We start from the raw sequence: 17,802 nt of genomic DNA on the forward strand, positions 1-17,802 counted from the left end.
ATCCCATTGAGTCAGAAAACAAACCCATTTTATATACAATTCTAATATCCCAGGGTTGAAATAGTATTAGGAAATGTTGACTGTTCTCCAACAGTTCTCCCCTCTCTAACTCTAACTCCACCCTTCCACCCAAAACTTCTAGAAAAATAAAACAACCTGAAAATACTTCATTCTAGTCTAACCAAACTGCTGCTTCCTCTAGGAAAGAAGAGTAGCCTCAAATCATTGATGCAGGAGGCTACACACACAAATTCATATCAGAATAGACTCCAAAACTTGGCGAATGACTTAAGAGGTGGTATATGGGAATTGGGCTTGTGGCTGGATTACAAAACTCATGCTTAGCTTCCCTGAGGCTCGGGGTCTCATCTCAAGGACCATTTCTGTCCCTAACATTTCTTGGCACAATGGGAAACATTTTGGTAATGATATGAGGGAATTAATTACCACTAACACCAAGAACCACAAAGTTGGGCTTAATGTTCTTTAACTTTGGATCCCAAAACAAGAAATGATATATCAAAATTGAACTGTTACAACATTCTATAGCTTTATTTTGCTCTTGCAAGACTGGGCAGCCAGTGATCATGCCGAAAGACTCGTTCTGGGCATTGCCTTAGGTATCCCCCTAATGACCTTTAGTCCTTCCTTTCCTGTGATGCAAAGCTCATGTGGATGCTTCCACAAATTGGCATTGTCATATCTACCAATATCATGTCAGTCTATGCATCCTAGGCATCTAAGGGTGTGATCAGTGTATCCTACGGGGATATGCCAATAGAGAACAGATACAGCCTGTTTCCTAGCCACACTGTCACCAGTCAGGGAATGCAAAGACCTTCTTCCTAAGTCTGTATATTAGAGGTCAATATCAGGTGCAGTTGGCAAGGGAATCTGCAGAATAGATGTGAGGCTATAATAAAACTGCTGTGGCTCAGGCATCTGTCCTCATTCTTTTGGTTTAGGATCCACATGGGGAATATTTCCTTCTGGTGTTGATCCTAGCAAGTCTTTATAAGAGCAATGAGTGCATTTCCCACCAACAATCAACCAACATTTCTATCTCATCTAAGTGACTGTGTGTGTGTGTGTGTGTGTGTGTGTGTGTGTGTGTGTGTGTTGGTGTTGGAGGGGGTTGTTGACTTGATTATTTCTAGTAAAGAAACTTGAAACTCTAAATCAGCTCTTGTCTTAGTTTGGATTTTATTGCTGTGAAAAGACGCCATGGCCAGGGGCTGGAGAGATGGCTCAGTGGGTAAGAGCACTGACTGCTCTTCCAGACGTCCTGAATTCAATTCCCAGCAACCATATAGTGGCTCACAACCATCTGTAATGGACATTTGATGCCCTCTTCTGGTGTATCTGAAAACAGGACAGTGTACTCACATACATGAAATAAATACATCTTAAAAAAAAAAGAAAGATACCATGACCAAGTCAACTCTTATAAAGGACAACATTTAATTGGGGCTACCTTACTGGTTCTGAGGTTGAGTTAATTATCATCATGGAGAAAACATGGCATTGTTCAGGCAGGCATAGTGCTGGAGGGGCTGAGATTTCTATATCTTGTTCCTAAGGCAACCAAGAAAAGATTAACTTCCAATCAGCTAAGAAGAGGGTCTGAAAGCCCACCCCACAGTATAACATACTTCCTCTAACAAGGCCACACCTCCTAATAGTGCCAATCACTCTTTGGGTTAACCATATCCAAACCATCACATTCCATTCCCTGGCCCCCATAGGCTTTTCAAACATATGAATCTATGAGTGCCATACCTAGCCATAGCATAATGCAAAATACATTAGTCCAACTTCAAAAGTCTCTTAGTCTATAACAGTCTCAGCAACATTAAAAGTCCAAAGTTCAAAGTATCTACTAAGATTCATGCAATCTCTTAACTATAATCCCCTATAAAATCAAAATCTAAAAGCAGATTATATATCTCCAACATCACAGAATATACATTACCTTTCCCAAATGTCATAATGAGGAAATACTGGACCAAAGCAAGACTAAAAACCAGCTGGGCAAACTTGAAACTCTGCATCACCATGTCTAATATAAAAGTACTCTTCATATCTTAAAATCCTTTCATCATTATTGACTGCAACAAACTTCCTTCTCTTGGGCTGCTAACAACCTGTTAGCAGCTTTCCTCATCAGTTATCCCACACCCCTGGCATCTCAAACATCTTGAGGTCTCCAAGGCAACTTCATTGTTCCAACACTACAACTTCTTGTCTGGGATCCACATAATATCTGAGATCTTCCAAAGCCCTGGGGTCACATCTACAGCTCTGCCCTCTGTAGCATTTCAGGGTCTGGTTGACTCCACTCCATTGCTGCTGCTCTGTCTGGTAGTTAGCCCATGGTATTGACATCTTCAAAATGCTGGAGTCTTCTGACAATTATGCTTCACCAGTGGCCTCTCATAGGCTCCCTTTATGGTGGCAAGTCTCAACTTCTTTGCATAATCCCATTAGTCTTGGGCCTTCATCTGCAACTAATGCCATACCTTTAATTCTTGACTCTAAAGCCAGAGCCACATGGCTGAAGCTGCCAAGTTTTGCTGCTTACCGGAGCTAGAACGTGGCCCCTTTTGTATTAAATTATCACCAGCTTTCTGTTTTCTAACTCCTTCACTGCCCAAGTTTGACTGTCCTGGAACTCGGCCTATAAACAGACCTTGAAGTCAAAGATTTGCATGCGTTTGTCTTCAGAGTTCTGGGATTGAAGACATGTAAGCTTTTCTCTACCGCTTTATATAAGGGTATTGCCTTAAATTCAGAGATCTGCTTGCCTTTGTCTCCTGGGATTAAGGCATTGCCACCATGTTTTGGCCTAAGTTTTTCAGGGCCACTGTTCCTCTCCATTTCTAGACTGTAGTTCATTTCATATTAAAAGTCCAAATTAAAAACAATAACCAGGTCCCTTGTTCTACTGAAAAAGCATAAACAATAAACTTAACAGGCTGGGTTCTTTCTTCAAGGTCACCACCCCCTAATCTGTTTATCTTCTTGAGTATAGGATTCAGCTCCATTCTACTTCCTGGTGCCCCATTAATACTTGAACCATACATTCCCCCCCCCCCCCCCCCAGTTTGCTTCTCTTCATTAAAACACTCTTCATAAGAGTGAATTTTAAGGACCACACAACAGAATTTATGCCAGGCTGCTTTGAGATTTCCTTTGCTGATTCAATTAATCTAAACATCTTCACTTTAGCCTCAGGCAGACTCTTCAGACAAGGGCCAAAAGCAGCCAGATTTGTCACCAAAATATCACAAGAACGGTTGCTACTCCACATAACTAAAATTCTTCTCCATTGAAACATCTAGAGTCAGGTTTCCACAGTTCAAATTATCTTCAACACCAACGTCTTCCATATTCCTCCTAGGATGGTCCATTAGAGCATTCCATTGCTTTCCAAATCCAAAGTTTCCAAATTCACACTCTTCCAAACAAAAGCATGGTCAGGCCCATCAGAGTAATACCCCATTCTTAGTCCCAACTTCTGCCTTAGTTTGGGTTTTATTGCTGTGAAAAGACACCATGACCAAGACAACTCTTATAAAGGACAACATCTAACAAGGGCTGGCTTGCAGTTTCTGAGGTTCAGTCCATTATCATCATGGTGATAAGCATGGCCAGAATTTGGAGAAATAGAGTTTTCTTTGAACCTGACAGTCAGGAGAGGGGAACTGGGAACATAGAGATTCTTAAAATTCAGAGACAGCCCTTCAAACCATCTACCTAACAGTTGGATTTAATAAATTATTACCAATGTGAAAATGAGGAAATGTCTAATAGCAGTGGGGTTTTATTCTTTTATCCCTTTAACTGGTATCTGTTGACCAAGATTTGATCAGGGTTCTCTCATCAGAAAGAACTGTAAAATCCTCTCCTTACCACTCTATACTTTCATGCAGCAAACATTTTTATATGGTACCTGGAGCCCACCAGGCTTTGGCCTATGTTGCAATACTGGCTGTGGTGGTTTGAATATGGTTGGTCCAGGGAGTGGCACTGTTAGGAGGTGTGGCCTTTTTGGAATAGATGTGGCATTGTTGGAGTAGGTGTGTCATTGTGGGCGTGGGCTTTTAAGACCCTCATCCTAGCTCCATGGAAGCCAGTCTTCTGCTAGCTGCCCTCAAGAGGTGGAATTCTCAGCTCCTCCAGCCCTATGTCAGTCTGCACACGGCCATGTTCGTGCCTTGATGGACTGAACCTCTGAACCTGTAGACCAGCCTCAATGAAATGCTGTCCTTATAAGAGTTGCCTTGGTCATAGTGTCTGTTCACAGGAGTAAAACCTTAACTAAGACACTGGCCAAATTGAAATCATTGCATTGGTTGGAAGAGGGCAGGGCTGGTGCGACATTTCAGGTCTAGCAGCACTCTAGTACCACCTCCAGCTCCCCCAGCCCCAGAGCCCCTAGTGGGCCTCTTTCACTTAGACTGTGTCTGTGTTGCACTTACTGTTTGTAATTATGCACATATATTTGTTCACAAAGCCCCAGCTTCATAACCTGCAGGTCATGCAACTGAAAATGGGGGCTATGAAAATTTTGGCAGCACTAAAATGTCTCTGAATGCACAATGACCAAACATTAACTCAAAACCAGACTCTCAATGATTCCAGGGTATTTTTGGCAGCGCTCACATGCAGTGTACTTCTGTGCAGCCTTGATGCTGAAGGCCTGACAGGCATTCTCTGCCCAGCACATGTTCCTGTAACATATAGTTCCAGTGAATGCTCAGATTCAAAACTACTGTATTCTGTTCTTTTTTGGAATATGACGGTTTCGTTGTGGAAAACAACGACCTTTACTATTTTCCTACTTACCTTCATTCTTAAGTATTTAAATGCTGAATTAGTTATCTTTGCATTATGTTGTGTCCTAAGGTTTGATTTTAAAAATTACTGTCCAAAGGTCGGGTGATGACTCAGTAAGAGCACTTGCTTTGCAGGCATGAGGGTCTGAGATTGAATCTCTAGTGCCCACTTAAAAAAAAAAGGAATCTGGGTGTGGCCATGCATGCTTGCAACCCCAGCACTGGGGGCCAGGGGTGTGGGTGGGGGGAGACAGACGTTCCTGGGAATTCACTGGCTGCCAACCTAGGTGAGATGAGAGGTTCATGGAGAGACCATCTCTCAGTGAAATAAGGTAGAGAGTGATAGACCAGGATACCTGGATCACACACACACACACACACACACACACACACACACACACAGAGCGGCATGAATTTTCTCAGCATTAGTGCAAAATTTCTAGCAATTCCTGAGCGGCCCTAACACACTTCTACAGTAAGGTACTATGTAATTAAAAGAAGTTTCATTCTCAGCTCATGATAAATACAGAAGTTGACTCTAAAAAGCATTAAAGATGCACTACATTCGACATACTAAATCTCAGCATTTAGCTGAGATTTAATGATATAAATTTTAGTGTAAAAAGAAACATCTTGTTAGCCTGCATGTTCGCTTTCACCCTTAATAATTGGAAAAATTGTATTTATACCAAAATTGTCTTTCTGGTAAAGAATTAGTTTGAAATAAATTTCTTTGTCAGTCACTCTTTGATTTGTATACCTACGGTTGCATAAACACTTCTTGGGCAGAAAGGAGTCTTAAGTGAAAAACGTTTACTAATGCTTGTGTTTTCTAGCGAGGATGAAGACACCAGGCACACATGCCTTTCCTAAGCCACCAGCGTTCCCCGCTTTCATCCGTGGTTAATTCCCTTTACAAACTTATTCCAGAAGTTGCACGATTCCCGTGTATGTTGTGGTTTCTCCCTCCCTGATTCTCTCCGTTCTTTTTAAAATGATCTTCTTTTTTTTTTTCCTTGGGAAGGAGCAGGCTGTAAACCCTCAAGGCCTAACCACTTGCTTATTTCAGATTTAAAGGCGCTCAGGGGCTCCTATTACACAGACAAGTGGGCTGAAGCTGGCCCTTCTTGTCTCCTTTGTTGTGATGTGGTCATTAAGGGTAGAGTGGGGTGAACAGCGGGGCAAGAGCCCATTGAGCCCTTGCGTTGATAACCTTGGCTTTCAGGAAGGAGGCTTCGGTGTGCAACGCAGTGGCTCTCCTGGAAAACCTCACACAAACTGCTGCCCACCCCAAACCAGTCACAACCTTTCGAGCAACCCTGTGCTGTGCTTAAAGAGAAAAGCAGTTACTCTCAGCTTTTTCCAGAGCGCAGGCGCCTCTGGCTCTCCAGGAAGTCAGTGCTCACCTTCTGTTTTTCCCATTGTGCTCCACCCAGCCCGCTCCACGGGCCCCGCCTCGCACAAGATCTGGGTATGTGACCCTGGAACCCAGACAGCCTCTCACATAAATCTTCCTGGTCCACCTGCAGATCATCTGTCAGCAGCTTCCCTGTTTCTCCCTTGGTTAGGCTCCTCTCACAGACGTAGGCCTCTGGAAATGGAGTATGACCCCATTCCATCTCTGTGTCTCAATCTTTCTTTCTCTGTATTGTGCAGGCTCTGCTCCATTGGGTAATTTCATGAGCCCTAAAGTAGTGATGAACGGTCATGTCATTATTTCCACTGTGTCTGTGTCTTAGTCCATTTTCTGCGGCTCCAAGAGGAGACCACAGGCAGAGTACTTCACAGCCAGTAGGCTCAGAGTTCTAGGGCCTGGGGTCCAGCAGCATGTCACCAGCATCTGCAGAGGCCTTTAATGCGGTTTTATTACATGGAAGAATAAGACATCTTATACAAGGAAACACTGAATACATTATTTATATAAGGGGCCCGCTCTACCACCAGCACTTCGTGCATGCTAAAAGCAGATTCTAACTCTTAACCCTGTTACAGTGATGTGTATGATAGCTAACCTTGTTGTCAGCTTCATGCATTTAGGAAGAAGGAACTTCAGCTGAGGAACTGCCTCCATCAGATGTGTCTGTGGGCATGACTGTGGGGCCCACACTTGATTGCTAATTGATAGAGGAAGTCCCTGCCCACTGTGGGCAATGACATCCCTGGGCAGGTGGGTCTGGGCTGTATAAGAAAGATGGCCGATTGTGAGCCTGGGGACAAGCCAGTAAGCAGCATCCCTGCCTTGGGTTGCTTTTGCTGATGGTGTTTATCACCACATCAGGAAAACAGAATAATACAAATGGCAAGTAAAAATTTTCATTAAGAGTTTTAGAAGGAACATTCAAACAGCAGAATGACCAGCTGGATAGTTTTCTTGATGGGCATCTACTTTTGGGTGCCATGGACTGAATGTTTGTTTGTGCTTCCCATTCATATCCTGAAGACTGGCCCCCATTGTAATAGCATGAAGAGGCAGGTTCTTTGAGGAGTGATTAGGTTTAGATAATGTTTTAAGTATGGAGAAATGTCTCTGCAGAAAGAGACAGAACCAGTTCTCTCATGTGTGGGTTTGCAAATGTGGCCATTGGCAAGCAGGGAAGAAGACCTACCAGCATCTTCATCTTGGACTTCTCAGCTATAGAAATAAATGTTCCATGACTAAGAGACCCACTATAGAGCATTTTTGCTATAGCAGCCAAAGCTAGGCTGACAAGATGTTTTCTAGAGTAGCCCGTGCTTCCTGGGAGGTGGTCTGATAGGCAAATGGGCACGTCCCTAGCTTTCTGATCAGCTGCATGTGTGGGCATTTTGTAAAAGTCAACACATATAGTAAATTGGCACTGTTAAGCCATTTAAGTACTCCAAGTACACGAGGCAGCCATGCACGATTGTAGATTTGATAGAATTATTATTTTTTTTTGTTAGCTGGATGACCTTGGGCAAAGTCAGAAACAATTGTGCATACTATATGTGAGGACATAATGCTATTATAAGGAATAAGAGGCACCAGGTAAAGCCCTGCTTTGCAGACTGTACACAGATAGGAAGCAATTGGTCAGTGCTAATTAATGCTGCATAACCATTTTACTAGAGCAATGGGTTCGTCAATGAAGTGCTGTGTAAATGGAGCAGCTAGGGAGTCCTGGGCAATTTTATAAATGGAACAGCTAGAGAGACCTGGGAAATTTTACGAATTTTATGAATGGAGCAGGTAGTGATTTCTGGGAAATTTTGGAAGGAGGGAGCCTACAAAGGGTTTAAGGAGGACAGAGGGGGGCTAGGGCAAGTGTGGACAGACATTAGCTAAGTGATTTGGCCTATATAATTTTATCATTTTCTTTTTTTAAGAAAAGGAAAGTGAATAGGGATTAGGTCTGTCTCCTGCACCCACTCAGCAAATCCTGTGTCCTGATTTCCTTGACTACATAAATGACAGAGAAAGTCCCTGCGTGGTTGAGCCGGCACTGTTAGAAGTTGCAACAGGAACAACTTACATAAAATGGATTAAACATGGAAGCATGCAGGCAAGCATAAAATTGTGACTAGATAAAAGCTACAGCAGGTACAAAAAATTCTTCGCTACCCTCCGAACACCGTGTTTCAGAATCCCTCACAGCTGCCAGAGATAGACGCCCACTGTTAAGACGTTCGCTTTGTCCAGTTGCCCTCTCACCTTGCCCCATGTACAGAGAATGTCCTTTAGATCCTCGGTCCAAATGGATGAGACAATACATTAAGTACCCCAAACAATAACAATTAGAACAATAGCATATAGCAGCGGCAATGGTGAAACACCAGCTGTTACCATGTACTTAGTATTTTTAATATGTTTGACACTGTTAATTATGTTATAGACCCTATCCAACTTAGTTCTTGACACCAGAAAGCAAGTATTATTATTCTCAGTTTAGAGGTTATAAAAGTACCAAGTGCTAGTGAGTGCTTTTAACCCCAGGAGAGAGGCAGGAATGCAGCAACTTTGAGACTAGCCTGGGTTACATAGCAAGACCCTATTTCAAACAAATAAAGGGCTGGGGAGATGGCTCAGTGATAAAGATCACTTTAGCTTCAGTAAGCTAAAGATCTCAGTTTTGATGTCCAAAATCTACCAAAAAATATGTTGGATCTGGTGACAGGAGGACTCAGAGCTTGTTGGCTTAACCAATCTAACCTGACTGAAAAGCCAGTAACCCTGTCATCAGGACAGTGTTCCTAAGAATGTCACCTGAGTTTATCCCTCCATACCACACACACACACACACACACACACACACACACCACAATTACAGAGTTAATTTGGTTGAAGTGTAGAAAAAAAAGTCCATGCATTTTTTAGCTACAAATAATAGTTATATTTAACCTATACTTTCTCCCCAAAGTCCTTTTTGCCATAATATAAGAAAAGAAACCCTACCCCCATCACTTAAGCTGGGTCTCTCACATAGAATTATCTTTGAGGATGTGGTAAACACTTAGGCAGTTAATATCCCAGTATATCTTCTATCTTTATAGCTCTTGTTGCTGAAAAATGTAGACCTCCACGGTATTCTTAATCACCACCACATGCTCTTTCCAACCCCGAGACTAGGTTAACAGTAGAACTATACTGCCAGACTTAGCCTTAGCTTTGTATTTATTTGAACACAAGAGAGGCCTTTTAAGGGGGCATGCTATTCTGACTGTATTCGTGAGGAGACCAATCAAGGATCTTAACCAAAGACCCTGATAATAAGTAACAGAACTGTGTGTCCATTTGGACTATTCCAAGCCTCATTAAAAGAAAGAGTGTGAAGCTTAGCGTTGGTTGTATCCTGTGCACCGTGTGCCTGCCACAGGGAACATGAAGAGCCTGGGAATGTGGCAGTGTGGTGTGGCCCAGAGACGCTGAATATCCCTGCTAGGTTTATACTTCAAATTATTTCTGTGTTACACATTTATATAACTAAATCCTGAAACTTGGTAGGAAAAAAAAATAATGGAGGTTTACTCGTGAGTGATAAGGCTGGCGTGGAAGAAGAGAAGGGTCAGCTATTAAATTCTTATCATGGCACACAGGTTTCTGAATGTCAAACGTTAAACTCTTCCACATTCAATATGAATTGTGCTATGACTCTTCGGTCCCCTAGGGTAGACGTCCTGCCTGTGCCTGTCAGCTTCATTGTTAGATATTTTGAATAAAGCTTTCCCTAACATAAAAACTCCGCCCAGCCCTTTTAGGAAGCGGTCATAAATAAAGTCCTGCCTTTGCAGTCCTGTTTCTTTTACCTATTTGTAACCGTGAGCCCATCCCCCGCTCTTCATCCTCAGATGTGTAAAGCTAAGGTAAAAAGTGCTTTTTAAAGGGGCTCTGGGGAAGAAGGCAAATGACAAAGAAGGCCTATGTGAAAATTAAGGGAGGGGGAAATTCAGCAAGAAGGAAATCCATTGATGTTGTGATGAAACGTTGTCACTGGAGATGGTGACAAATTAGAGTCGGTTCCCATGGGGACCACACACTAACCTACTGATCATTTGACCCATGGCTGGGTGTTGGCTAGCCTAAGAATTAGCCCAAAAGATGACAAGATGGTTTGAGTCCCGTCGTCTCATCAGCATTCAGGCCTCCCTCAGGGGATGAAGAAGAGAGGATAAAGGAGGATAAAAGATGGACACTGAGCGTGGAGAGAGAAATGGTTTTAATTATGTGGAGGAGGGCTGTGGGTCCACCTGTAGCTCTTTGTTGAGAATGTCCTTTGTTTTCTTCGCCTGTCTGCAGAGATCAGGGCAGGGGACAGCCCCAGTTTCTGTGTGGCCTCTCTGGAAGGTTCCGGGGCAGAGCCTCCCCCCCCCCCTCAGCTTAGCAGATACATTCAGGCTTTAATCTCTCTGTGGGCTGCCTTTAAGAGATTCTGTTATACTTGCCCAGCAATCTGGGTTTAGTTAGCATGCTAGGAGAAACTGCTTTTAGAAAAGGCAAAATGGACTATTAGTTGAGGCTTCCATAGCAAGCCACCAGTGCATTCCCTGGTGGAAGATACAGCGAGCTGGTGTCAGGCTGCAAGGTCACAGGGCCATGACTCTTTCAGTGCCCTCTGCACTGTTTCTCCAGAAACTGCTATTTTCTCTTACACCATAGAGTATTATAATGGGGTTTATTAAGCTTAAAAAAGAAACTTGAACAAAATATTGAATCTTGAAACTCATTCCCTAAGGGGAAGGAGTAGTTTGTTCCCTGAATTCTCTGTCCAGGTTATAAAATAGGAAATGTTTAAATATGCGTGAGTTATCAGAACATATTATTTATCTAATACCATTAGGCTACAGTTAACATAGTCAGGTAATATTAGCAAGGAATTGTGGGGGTTAGTTTTGCTGGGACTATATTATGTCATATTTGACCCTATTCCTTTTAATGAGGGTACTTTTATGAAGAATCCTGAATGAAATTGTATTTTTAAAATTCCCCAATTTTTATTATGAAGTAAGAGGCTGCATCATGTATGGTGTTCTGCCAAGAATCTCACAGCAGTTGTTAAAAGTGGATTTAAAAAACAGTGACTGGAGATGCTGGCCATGTAGTTGGTAGACTGCTTGCCTGGCATCTAGGAAGCCCTACGTTCATTCCCCAGCACTAGATACACCAGATGCGGTGGGAAATGCCAACATTTGCTGAATGCTTTATGAAGTTCCCTCACTAAGCATTTCACATGTATATATCAATTTAATCCTTTAAAAACCCCTTTAAGTTAGGTAAGGAGGCCCACGACTGTGATTCCAGGTACTTAGGGCTGAGGTTAGGGATCAGGGACTGCTTGAAGCAAACAATATAAAACCCTGTATGGTACAAGCCTTCACTTCCCAGGGGCAGACATTGAAGATTAAGTCACTTTTTCAATGTTGTGAAGCAGCAAGAACTCAGAAATCTTCCTTCAGAGCCCAAACTTCCAATGCCTGTGCCGTAGAACTTCTCTTGGAAATTTACCATGAACCTCCCCACCCTACAGGTACCTTTTCTTTTTCTAGAGGGTCTCACATTGTGTTTTCCAGGCTAGATGTTGTTAAGTACAACCTTCTAGAAAAAGAAAAAGTACCTGTAGTGAGAGAATTTCATAGAACAGTCAGCAAATGTTGGCATTTTCTTTCTTTTCTTTTTCGTCTTTTTTCTTTTCTTCTTTTCTTCTTTTCTTCCTTCCTTTCCTTCCTTCCTTTTCTTTCTTTTTCTTTCTTCCTTTCTTTCTTCCTTCCTTCCTTCCTTCCTTCCTTCCTTCCTTCCTTCCTTCCTTCCTTCTTCTTTCTTTCTTTCTTTCTTTCTTTCTTTCTTTCTTTCTTTCTTTCTTTCTTTCTTTCTTTCTTTCTTTCTTTCTTTCTCCATTCGACAAGATAGGGTGTCACATGAAAGACTGAGGAAGCTGATAGAGACAGGAAAAGCATGAGGTTGAGGTCTTTAGTTGTCATAGATAACCAGACTCTGTAGGTTTTATTCCCTCCCCACCCCACCCCCACCCCCATCCCACTGCAAAGAATGCAGCTTGGGGAAGGAGGTGCATATCCTGTTAATTTGGCCCATGCCAGGCTCTGGGGTTAAGGGCAGTTTGGAGATGCCAGTTTGAGGCAGATGCTAACCAGGAAGTCAAAAGCAGGCTTTCCCAAAAGCTCATATTAGCCACTAACTTCAACGGCCCCACCCCCAACTATGAATTCCAGCCAGCTCAGGCTGAGGACTTTGTAGCATTCTGCTCTGCACCCTGTCTACTTAAGCTCAGATGTTTTAACCTATGACACTTGTCATGTAGTCACCGTTCAAGTTACATTTGTAACTTCTTTCTGTTTGCTTAGTCTGAGCAGGTGAACACAGGTTCTACAGACAAGACAGTTTTGAATTAAAACAAGTAACTGGTTCTTTGTATTGCTCCCTGGCTTGTGCTAACTACTTAACCCCATTGACATAAAACAAGAATGTCTACATTTTGTTGTCTGTGTCTGGCATATAACAATATGCTCCCCACAGCAGCTGTTAGACTGTTCTGACAAGTCCCTGACATTTCTGTGCTATAGGTTTGTACTCTAGAAGTTACAGCATTAGTAATTCAGATGCAGCGTCTGGATCTGTGCAGCTTCCTGATCCTGCCTTTAACATGCTTGCCCTAGGATGGGGTTCAGCCTACTCATGGATGCTTGATTTAACTCTTAGTGGGGAAGGGGGAGGATTACCTATAACTTAATGGCCTGGACACATGTATGGACTGTATGGATAAAGATAGACCAGGCCCTACAAGGATGGCTTATCTGTTCTGTTGTGTCTGCATAGAGGACTCCGGGGGTTAGAGTTTCCAAGAAGCCTCTTCTTATTCTGATTTTGTAAGATTTATTTACCTATATGAGTATTTTGCCTGTATGCATGTGAATATGAGCACCATATGTGTGTCTGCTGCCCTCAGAGGTCAGAAAAACATGTCTGAACCCTTGGAACTAGAGTTAAAGATGGTTGTGAGCTACCATATGGATGCTGGGAATTAAACTCAGGTCCTCTGGAAGAATAGCAACTGCTCTTAACCACTGAGCCATCTCTCCAGCCCTTGAAGAGGCTTTTTGACTTGTACCAAGATAGGATGACTCCAGGACATGCTCGAGTCTTTGATTAGGCTCACAACTAAGCACATGACATGCCCTTCCCCTGAGTCTGGTTTCTTACAGAATGGTAGCTCAGAGCTTACATTAAGGATGAGCAGGTAGAAGCCTTAGGAACTTTAGAACCCAGGCTATAGGAACTTGTATAACCCTGGGCTTAAAAGTAATATAGTATGTCTTGCCATATACTCTCCTGACAGAAGCCATTATAACACCATTTAGATTCCAGCAGTGAAGTTGGGAGCATTTTAGATCCCACTCCTTAATGAAGAAACACATTAAAGCATCTTTGCAGATTTTTATACCACACTAGGACGGGGATGCATCTGAGGGGTTCCTGACCTATAACAAAGGGTCTGCATCCTTTCTGTCATGAGGTGAAACTTGCCCCCACCACACTTCTCCCACCATTGGGTTCTTACCAAGTGACCATGGACCAAAAGAACCCTCTGAACCTTCGAACCTTTCCTCGAAAGGTTGTTTCTGTCAGATATTAGGTCTTGATGATGTGTCCAGCATGAACCAAATGAATGTGTCTCAGGCTCCATTTATAGAGACTGATATTTGAATTTAATGTAATTATAAAATGCTGCTTCGGTGCAAACAGTTGAAAACGCAGGTTCTTTCTTAGCTCAAGGCTTTCTTAGCTCAGGCAGTGGGCCATATTTGAAATAGCTAGTGTTTCAAAGCTCTGACTCTTCAAAGCTGGCACTCAGCAAATGTGCAGAAAAGCCCTTGAGGATTTCCAATGTGGAGGCATGCATTAGGAGAGTAGGTGTGTGTTATGAAAGGCAGGCGGGTCTCATGCCCATTTTCAAAGGAGTTGGTGAAGATTATATTTAGAAGTTCAGTTCTTTCAAGTGTACCTTATCTTTATCCTGTTCTGGACCATCTATTCCCATGTAATGGAACATATCCTTGACATTTCCAGGTAGAAACTAATGGTACTTATCTTATCAAAAGTTAGTAGCCAAACAGAAAAGATAAAACCTGCTTTTTGGTGGAGTTGTACACTTAAATATTTTGGGTTAGCGATACAGCTCAGTAGTAGAGCTTGTGTGAAGCATGCTGGAACCTGAGTTTGATCCTGGCAGCCTGATGAGTTATTGATAGACTGATAGGTAGGTCAGTATGTAGATAGATTGTATTTTTAAAGAAGTTGTTCATTACTAAACCAAAATATGTTGGTAATTGATGGGAGGAAATTTTGGGACTAGGTAATTTTTGTTAAAGAGAACCCATCCTACACATGCAGGATGTTTAGGAACATTCTTGGTTCCTATTGTCTACTTGATAGCAGTTCTTACCACATTAAGACACCCAGATTTGTCTCTAAACATTGCCATAAGGGACAGCATAATTAGTGGCCTAACTTAAGGTATGAAATCAAAGTGTTCTTGTACATTCCACCTCAGTGACTGACCTCCACAGAGAAGACCTGTGTCTTAGTCAGGGTATCTATTCCTGCACAAACATCATGACCGAGAAGCAAGTTGGGGAGGAAAGGGTTTATTGAGCTTACACTTCCACGTTGCAGTTCATCACTAAAGGAAGTCAGGACTGGAACTCAAGCAGGTCAGGAAGCAGGAGCTGATGCAGAGGCCATGGAGGGATGTTTCTTACTGGCTTGCTTCCCCTGGCTTGCTCAGCCTGCTGTCTTATAGAACCCAAGAGCACCAGCCCAGGGATTGTACCACCCACAAGGGGCTCTCCCCACTTGATCACTAATTGAGAAAATGCCCCACAGCTGGATCTCATGGAGGCACTTCCCCAACTGAAGCTCCTTTCTCTGTGATAACTCCAGCCTGTGTCAAGTTGACACACAAAACTAGCCAGTACGACCTGTATCTTTGTACAGAAAGAAGTCTAGCTCAGGGAGTAGAGTGTGGGTGCATGTGGGGATTACCTATTTATATAGCTTCTTTCTTGCCAAGAGAACCAGCCAACATCAAATTAATTCTCCATTCATACAGGTGCTCTCTCGCCAAAAGAGCGATTCTGTACCGAATTACTTTCATAGTCTTTTCTATGTCCAGAAAAATCTCTAAGCTTTATTAGTATAATTTTTTCAGTTGATTGATTGATTGATTGATTGATTGATTGATTTTTATGTCATATCACCAGTATGCAGGTTCATGGTGTTCACATCTTACAACATTGCCATTGTGCATATTATATAAAAAATTTGCTAACTTGGTGATTTCCAAACTGTCTTCAAGAAATTACAAGACATTTCAGGATAAAAGGATATGTGGACATTTTAAATCATAAAGTATTTCAATATATACATTTAGCTATCCAAACAAATATATATCTATTAATCTACAAAAAAAGTAAGCCAATACAGGCTATTCATGATTTGTGATGGCTCAAGAATCCTTAGCACATTTTAAGATGGTAGAATGCAACTAACAATCAATAGAAACCATTCCAAGCATTTCACATTTTAACTTAATCTGGGCTAGCAATGCCTGGTGTGACACTGTCTTGGTGTTGGAAGCAGGAGTTGTGACACATGAGGTGAAGCATCTGGTTCACTGCAGTTCTCCCTGAGGTTAAGATCCGGTATTCAGCTTCCATGTGCATGGGGGCTTTCTGTTGGTTTTGTTGTTGGTGATGCTTGCGTCTATGACTCCTGATCTCTTTCCTAGGTTTTCTGTCTCCAGGTTTATCCCCCTTTTGTGATTTCTTTATTGATTCTGTTTCCATTTTTAGATCCTGAATGGTTTTGTTCAGTTCCTTTACCTGTTTGGTTATGTTTTCCTGTAATTCTTTAAGGGATTTTTGTGTTTTCTCTTTAAGGGCTTCTACCTGTTTACCTGTGTTCTCCTGTATTTCCTTAAGGGAGTTATTTATATCCTTCTCAAAGTCCTGTATCATCATCAAGAGGTGTGACTTTAAATCAGAGTCTTTCCTGTCTTGTAGGAGTATCCAGGGCTCAATGTGGTGGGAGAACTGGGTTCTGATGATGCCAAGGAGCCTTGGTTTCCGTTGCTTATGTTCTTGGCCTTGCCTCTCTGGATGTCTCTATCTGGAAATCTCTAGTGTTAGCTAGTCTTACTGTCTCTGACTGTGGCTTGTCCCTCTTGCAGGCCTCTGTGTCAGTACTCCTGGGAGACCACTTCTCTCCCGGAGTTATAGAGAGTTGTGGCACAAGATCTGCTCCGGGTGCATTTCAAACAGGTTTTTCAAGGCAGGTAGGCAGACAGCATTTCAGTTTTCAGAAGAACAAATTCTGAGCTGCAATGCAGAGCACAACATCTTTGCTTGATCATATCATGTAGTATGAGTCTGCAGTTCAACTCCCCAACAATGGTCAGCAGCAGCTGTGAACAAAAGTCCAAGGATCCAGCAGATGCTCAGTCCCATAAGGCAAGCAGGCGAAGAAGAGCCTATTAGTATAATTTTTAGGAAAACTTACAAACTTCACCTCTTTGTGAATATCACTGAGAAAAACACGTCTTGAAAATGACAAAAGGAGATATTCGATTGCCTCCATGTTCCCGCCTGTAGGCTACTAGATTGTATGAGCTGCGTGACCCAGCGGGGATGATTAGTTCTCTGCTAGAGTGCCATTAGTGAATAGCTCTGCAAAACCAATTAGCCGTAATTCTATCAGTCATCTCATTTGGGTAACATTTTGTTCAAGGGGAAGACAAACAACATGGTTTTCCTTGGAGATCAACAATTAAGCTGTGGTATTTTGTAGAAGCAACGGAGGGAATAACCGTACGTGTGCTTTCCTTATTCCCACATGAAAGTAAATCATGATGAAGGGGTCTGCTCACAGCAGTTGAGAAAGACATCTTAATGGTGTAATGGGTCCCATCCAAGTCTATTTCTAATTATATATTTTGCATATTATGCATGTCTACATGGAACCTCCCTGGAGAATTGCTGTTCCTATGGAAGACTTTGGATGGTGTCCCCAAGGACTGCACAGCAGAAAGCACTAAGTGTCACTTCCCTTTGTCCATTTAGTCCCCATTCCATGTATGCGACTCCAGAACCCGAAAAGATCTCTTGCTCTCTTTTCCTAGCATTGTTTGCTCTCAGCCACAGTGTATTGTCACACTGGCAGTAATAATATCCGAAATCCTTGCTTCTGGTTTTCCAGCAGGGCTGTACATCATTTCATTGAATTTAGGCAATGGTTGGAAACACAGCTTCCTCTCTTAATATGCAGAAGACAATACTTTATTGCTGCCTAAATTTCCTTCCATGATGTCCAGGTGTTTTGTAACTTTTCACCCTCCCACCCAGCAAAGATGATCTGGGTGTGGTTTAATGTGTCCCCAAAGCTTAATGTATGCATCTCATGATGCAAATTATTAGTTTATCAGGAAAGATGGATTAAATA

At 42.4% G+C, this 17,802-nt stretch overlaps 1 protein-coding gene across 1 annotated transcript in view; it reads left to right on the forward strand.

Moving 5' to 3' along the window:
• The window catches only part of Cachd1 (cache domain containing 1), a 225,545-nt gene that overhangs the window by 105,135 nt on the left and 102,608 nt on the right, over positions 1-17,802 (forward strand). The window lies entirely within an intron of this gene.

This window comes from Apodemus sylvaticus, chromosome 3 (genome assembly GCF_947179515.1).
Source record: "Apodemus sylvaticus chromosome 3, mApoSyl1.1, whole genome shotgun sequence".
NCBI lineage: Eukaryota > Metazoa > Chordata > Mammalia > Rodentia > Muridae > Apodemus > Apodemus sylvaticus.